Source organism: Triturus cristatus, unplaced genomic scaffold, assembly GCF_964204655.1.
Source record: "Triturus cristatus unplaced genomic scaffold, aTriCri1.1 SCAFFOLD_555, whole genome shotgun sequence".
Taxonomy (NCBI): domain Eukaryota; kingdom Metazoa; phylum Chordata; class Amphibia; order Caudata; family Salamandridae; genus Triturus; species Triturus cristatus.
Window position 1 is genome coordinate 85,001 of NW_028188045.1, and position 5,000 is coordinate 90,000.

Sequence of the window (5,000 nt, forward strand, 5' to 3'; positions counted from 1 at the left end):
GGCCGGGCCCCTGGACCCAGCCGGGGCTCCGGGGACCGCAGGCGCAGGGGAAGCCTCCCCGGGCCCTCTGGACCCCTCCCCGGGCACCCTGCCACGCGGCAGGACCCGGGACGGAGCCCGGGGTGGGGAGGCCGCCCTCCCCGGGGCCCCCAGGGGCCCGGCCGGAGCTCCGGGACCCAGACGAGCGAGGGGAGGCTCCCCGGCCCCAACGGAACCCCGTCCCGGGCCTTTGGCAGTGCCGCAGGCCGGGGGACTGGGCCCGGGGCCAAAGGCCTCAACCCGGGGCCCGGCCGGGCCCCTGGAACCAGCCGGGGCTCCGGGGACCGCAGGCGCAGGGGAAGCCTCCCGGGGCCCTCCGGACCCCTCCCCGGGCACCCTGCCACGCGGCAGGACCCGGGACGGAGACCGGGGTGGGGAGCCTGCCCTCCCCGGGGCCCCCAGGGGCCCGGCCGGAGCTCCTGAACCCAATGCAGCCACGGGAGGCACCCCGGCCGCAACGGAACCCCGTCCCGGGCCTTTGGCAGTGCCGCAGGCCGGGGGACGGCGCCCGGGGCCGGAGACCCCGACCCGGGGCCCGGCCGGGCCCCTGGACCCAGCCGGGGCTCCGAGGACCGCAGGTGCAGGGGAAGCCTCCCCGGGCCCTCCGGACCCTTCCCCGGGCACCCTGCCACGCGGCAGGACCCGGGACGGAGACCGGGGCGGGGAGGCCGCCCTCCCCGGGGCCCGGCCGGAGCTCCTGAACCCAATCCAGCCACGGGAGGCACCCCGGCCACAACGGAACCCCGTCCCGGGCCTTTGGCGGTGCCGCAGGCCGGGGGACGGCACCCGGGGCCGGAGACCCCGACCCGGGGCCCGGCCGGGCCCCTGGACCCATCCGGGGCTCCCGGGCCCACAGGCGCAGGGGAAGGCCCTCCGGCCACCCTGCCACACGGCAGGACCCAGTTGCCGGCTGAGGACCGAGAGGGGTCCCAGAGTACCCTGTCCCTAGTAATCCGGAGGAAGGCTACCCCCCGTTCTTGAAACCCGCACGCTCCGAGTGACGGAGGGGACCCTAGGGGCGAACGCACCCGGCCTCCTGGAGCCCCGGCTGGGATCCGAGAGGCAAATGGACCCTCATCGGGACTTCCAGGCCTGGCCCTGCCATCTGGTCGCCCCATTGGAAAGCATTGCGCGCGACCAGATGGCCGAGGGGAAAGGAGCCACCAGGTGGCCGGCAACTGAAAGGACTCCCGCCTGCCCACCCACCAGGGGCTCGGGGTGGGGACTCTGCTTCCCGGCTGGGCCTCAGGCACGGGGAGGACCACCGGAGCTCTCGGGGCCTGGGCGTACCCGGGGGAGGACTGCCCGGGACCCGTGGAGCCCGTCCCTGGGCACTTTGCCATGCCGCGGCCCGGAGGAGGGAAGCCCCGGGGACCTGGGAGGATGTTGCCCGGGCGTAGCCCATCTGGTCCCCGGCAATGAACCGCACAGCCCCAGCATGGGTGTTTCGGCATACCCTGCCCCTACTAATCCGGAGGAAGGATACCCTCCTTTCTTGTAACCCGCGCGCTGCGAGTGACGGAGGGGACCCTAGGCGCGGACGCGCCCGGCCTCCTGGAGCCCTGGCTGGGATCCGGGAGGCGAATGGACCCTCATCGGGACTTCCAGGCCGGCCCGGCCATCTGGTCGCCCCATTGGAAAGCATTGCGCGCGACCAGATGGCCGAGGGGAAAGGAGCGACCGGATGGCCGGCAACTGAAAGGGCTCCCGTCTGCCCGAGCCATAGCGGTAGGGCTCCCGCCTGCCCACCCTCACACCAAGGGCTCGGGGGGGGACTCTGCTTCCCGGGTTGGCCTCGGGCACGGGGAGGTCCACCGGAGCTCTCGGGGCCTGGGCGCCCGGGGGAGGACTGCCCGGGACCCGTGGAGCCCGTCCCTGGGCACTTTGCCATGCCGCGGCCCGGAGGAGGGAAGCCCCGGAGGCCTTGGAGGATGTTGCCCGGGCGTCGCCCATCTGGTCCCCGGCAATGAACCGCACAGCCCCAGCATGGGTGTTCCGGCATACCCTGCCCCTAATAATCCGGAGGAAGGATACCCCCCTTTCTTGTAACCCGCGCGCTGCAAGTGACGGAGGGGACCCTAGGCGCGGACGCGCCCGGCCTCCCGGAGCCCTGGCTGGGATCCGGGAGGCGAATGGACCCTCATCGGGACTTCCAGGCCGGCCCGGCCATCTGGTCGCCCCATTGGAAAGCATTGCGCGCGACCAGATGGCCGAGGGGAAAGGAGCGACCAGGTGGCCGGCAACTGAAAGGGCTCCCGTCTGCCCGAGCCATAGCGGTAGGGTTCCCGCCTGCCCACGCAGGGCTCCGTGGCTGCAGGGCTCTGGGCCTGCAGGGCTCCGGGGCTGCAGGGCTCCGGGGCTGCAGGGCTCCGGGGCTGCAGGGCTCTGGGCCTGCAGGGCTCCGGGGCTGCAGGGCTCCGGGGCTGCAGGGCTCTGGGGCTGCAGGGCTCCGGGGCTGCAGGGCTCCGGGGCTGCAGGGCTCCGGGGCTGCAGGGCTCTGGGCCTGCAGGGCTCCGGGGCTGCAGGGCTCCGGGCCTGCAGGGCTCCGGGGCTGCAGGGCCTTGGGCCTGCTAGGGTTCCGGGCCTGCAGGGCTCCAGGGCTCCGTGCTGAAGGGCTCCAGGGTCTGCAGGGCTTTGGGGCTGCAGGCCTCGGGGGACGCCCGGGAGACCCATGGAGCCCGTCCTGGGCACTTTGCCTCGCCGCGGGCTGGAGGAGGAAGCACCCGACGCCCCGGGGAAGTGTCGTCCGGGCTTGGCCCATCTGGTCCCCGCCTGAGAACCGCAATCCCCAGGAGGGGTGTCCCGGCATACCCTGCCCCTACTAATCCGGAGGAAGGCTACCCACCTTTCTTGTAACCCTCGCGCTCCGAGTGACGGAGGGGACCCTAGGCGCGGACGCGCCCGGCCTCCTGGAGCCCTGGCTGGGATCCGCGAGGCGAATGGACCCTCATCGGGACTTCCAGGCCGGCCCGGCCATCTGGTCGCCCCATTGGAAAGCATTGCGCGCGACCAGATGGCCGAGGGAAAGGTGCGACCAGATGGCCGGGACCGGAAGGACTCCCAGCTGCCCACACCGAGCCATAGCGGTAGGGCTCCCGACTGCCCTTGCAGGGCTCCGGGGCTCTGCACCAGGGTCCCTTGTCCCGGGCAGATGGACACTTGGCAGGCCGCAGGACGTGGGATCCCAGGCCCTGACCAAAAATCAGGAGGCCCGGGGCCGGTCCCTGCTTCTCAACACAGCCAGGCTGGGGAGGTCGGGGAGCCTGCCCAAGCACGAGGGACCCGTCCCGGGCACACAGTCCATGAGGTTGTGCGCTCGTTTTCCACAATTTTCTTCAGAATAGTGCGTAGTTGCGCTAGGCAAAGTCCGCCCAGCCCTACTCAGGATGTGCTCTCGTTTTCCACAAATTTTTTTAAAATTCTGCTACGCAAAGTCCGCCCAGCCCTAAGCAAACTCCTACTACGCAGTGGAAAGGACTTAGCCAGCCACCCACCCACCTGGCCCGGTCCCTGCTTCTGATCCCAGCCAGGTCTGGGGAGACTCCCTTCGCCCAATGGACCACGTCACGGGCACCCGGACCCTTACCAGGCCGCAGGACGGGTTCTCACAAACCACACGGTTGTATAGGGGTGGGCAGAAAACTACGCTCCGTCAGCGTAGCAGATAAAGCCAGCCACTCCTGCACACCGGCCCGGTCCCTGCTTCTGATAGCAGCCAGGCCGGAGAGAGCCTCCCTGGGCCCCGGTGGACCCCTGTCTCCAGCACCTAGACCCTCGGCTGTCTTGCAGGACGGGGGTGGCTCACGCACCCCGGGGCCCGCCGGACGGTGCAAGAGCCCCGGGCCCGGTCCCAGCTTCAGAACCCTAGCCAGGCCGGGGAGAAACTCCCTGGGCCCCGGTGGACACCCTTCCCCAGCGCATGGACCCTCGGCTGGCTTGCAGGACGGGGGGCTCCCGCTCCCTGGGACACTGGGACGGAGCACAAGCCCCGGACCCGGGCCCAGCTTCCGAACCCCAGCCAGGCCAGGGAGAGCCTCCCCGGGCCCTGGTGGACACCCTGTCCCCAGCGCCCGGACCCTCGGCTGGCTTGCGGGACAGGGGGCTCCCGCACCCCGGGAACGGAGCTCCAGCACCGGGCCCGGGACCAGCTTCCGGACCCCCAGCCAGGCCGGGGAGAGCCTCCCCGGGCCCCGGTGCACACCCGTCCCCAGCGCCCGGACCCTCGGCTGGCTTGCGGGACAGGGGGCTCCCGTACCCCAGGATGGAGCTCCAGCACCGGGCCCAGCTTCCGGACCCCCAGCCAGGCCGGGGAGAGCCTCCCCGGGCCCCGGTGGACACCCGGTCCCAGCGCCCAGACCCTCGGCTGGCTTGCGGGACAGGGGGCTCCCGCACCCCGGGAACGGAGCTCCAGCACCGGGCCCAGCTCCCGGACCTCCAGCCAGGCCCAGGGAGAGACTCCCAGGGACCCGGTGGACACCCTGTCCCCAGCGCCCTGACCCTCGGCTGGCTTGCGGGACAGGGGGCTCCCGCACCCCGGGAACGGAGCCGCACCCTGGGACGGAGCTCCAGCACCGGGCCCAGCTTCCGAACCCCCAGCCAGGCCGGGGAGAGCCTCCCCGGGCCCCGGTGGACCCTCTCTTCCCTAGCGCCCGTACCCTCAGCTGGTTCGCAGGACGGGGGGGCTCCCGGGCTCTGGGACGGAGCCGCACCCTGGGACGGAGCTCCAACCCCGGGCCCAGCTTCCGGACCTCCAGCCAGGCCAGGGACAGCCTCCCCGGGCCCCCGGTGGACCCCCTGTCCCCAGCGACCGGACCCTCGGCTGGCTTGCGGGACAGGGGGCTCCCGCACCCCGGGAACGGAGCTCCAGCACCGGGCCCAGCTCCCGGACCTCCAGCCAGGCCCGGGGAAAGACTCCCAGGGACCCGGTGGACACCCTGTCCCCAGCGCCCGGACCCTCGGCT